The sequence below is a fragment of the Rana temporaria genome, chromosome 10, assembly GCF_905171775.1.
Source record: "Rana temporaria chromosome 10, aRanTem1.1, whole genome shotgun sequence".
NCBI classification, from domain to species: Eukaryota; Metazoa; Chordata; class Amphibia; order Anura; family Ranidae; genus Rana; species Rana temporaria.
The window spans coordinates 130000158-130002347 of record NC_053498.1 but is presented as its reverse complement, the minus strand read 5'-3'; positions in this window follow the sequence as shown (position 1 = coordinate 130002347).

Below are 2190 nucleotides of genomic sequence, written 5' to 3'. Positions count from 1 at the left end.
TCTGATATTTCAACTTGGCCGTAGGGTTGGAGAATAGTTTATATAGCATGGAGATACCCCCCGAATTGAGACCTCCGGCATTCACCTATTTTCAAACAGGGGCCAGGAGTTCAAGTCAAAAGCTTTGCGAATGTCAATGGACAACAGCATCCCAGTCCTAGCTGCCCCCCCATCCCAAGATAAATGCAAGATTGATAATAAATCTATTGCCCTCCTAGTCTGATCTGACGCTTGTCTATGTGGCAACAATCTCATCTGATCTGAATGTATGTAACCCACCAAGAATGTTAACAATCTGTTTTCAAGAATTTTGGTGAACAGTTTCAAATCAGTATTAATTAACCAGTTCCCGACCCCCGCATGTACATATACGTCCACAATATGGCACGTACAGGCACATGGGCGTACAGGTACGTCCTCGCCTATTAGCGGGTGGGGGGTCCGATCGGGACCCCCCCCGCTACATGCGGAGGTCGGGTCCGCTCGGGGAGCGATCCGGGACCACGGCGCGGCTATTTGTTTATAGCCGCTCCGTCGCGATCGCTCCCCGGAGCTGAAGAACGGGGAGAGCCGTGTGTAAACACGGCTTCCCCGTGCTTCACTGTGTCGGCGCATCGATCGCGTCATTCCCTTTATAGGGAAGACACGATCGATGACGTCATTCCTACAGCCACACCCCCCAACAGTTGTAAACACATACTAGGTGCACCCTAACTCCTACAGCGCCCCCTGTGGTTAACTCCCAAACTGCAACTGTCATTTTCACAATAAAGAATGCAATTTAAATGCATTTTTTGCTGTGAAAATGACAATGGTCCCAAAAATGTGTCAAAATTGTCCGAAGTGTCCGCCATAATGTCGCAGTCACGAAAAAAATCGCTGATCGCCGCCATTAGTAGTAAAAAAAAAAAAAAATAATAAAAATGCAATAAAACTATCCCCTATTTTGTAAACGCTATAAATTTTGCGCAAACCAATCGATAAACGCTTATTGCGATTTTTTTTACTAAAAATAGGTAGAAGAATACGTATCGGCCTAAACTGAGGAAAAAAAATGTTTTTATATATGTTTTTGGGGGATATTTATTACAGCAAAAAGTAAAAAATATTGCATTTTTTTCAAAATTGTCGCTCTATTTTTGTTTATAGCGCAAAAAATAAAAACCGCAGAGGTGATCAAATACCACCAAAAGAAAGCTCTATTTGTGGGGAAAAAAGGACACCAATTTTGTTTGGGAGCCACGTCGCACGACCGCGCAATTGTCTGTTAAAGCGACACAGTCCCGAACTGTAAAAACCCCTTGGGTCTTTAGGCAGCAATATGGTCCGGGGCTTAAGTGGTTAAAGAGATTGCGTGGTAGTTAGCCACTTTGCTATAGTCTATGTGAGGTTATGGGATCAGGGAAATAAAGGCTCTATTAAAATCCATGTCTATTGTGCTCCCTCTTTGTATGGCTCTAAAGCCTTGTGTCAAGAGGGGTGGTAAAATTGGTGCACATTTTTTATAGTAGAGCATCTACATCTACTGCCCATTGGAGCCTGTTTAATGGCAATCAGCACTTCCTCAACTGTAAAGTCTTTGCCCAAAAGATCTCTATGTTCCGTTAAATTTGGAATGGGGAAGTGTTCTGTAAAGCCGTCAAAGTCCGAGATATAAAGAGGGCCTAGTAGCTTCCTTAGCCCTCTATAAATGTTCATAGAAGTGTTGGAATTCCTGTAGAGGTAGGACTTTGGGTTAGTGTACCGACCCATTTTCTAATTCTATGGATATGTGGAGGTGGGCGTCGGGGGGGCAATTTAGTGGCTAGGAGTTTACCCGGTTATCTATTTGTGAATAGAATCTGGCTTGTGTCCGATGCAGTTGTTTTTCTGCCTTTAGTGAGGCAAACATTCAGTTTGCCTCAGGCGTGCTGACTTGATCCGACTGTGTAAATCTAGGTGAGGGCTTTGTTTGTGTTCTTTGAGTAGGGCAGCTAATTCATCCGCCTTTTGTTTTAACAAAGCATTATAATGTCTCTTATATCTAGCGGCTATCTGAATCAGAATTTCCCTAATTGTCGCCTTGTGAGCGGCCCAGTTACACATTGGGGAGGTTTGATCTGGGTCACTCAGGGAGAAGTACTCCTTCAGCGCCAGCTCAATGTTGAGGCATGTCGCCAGATTGCAAAGATGGGACTCATTTAGTTCACA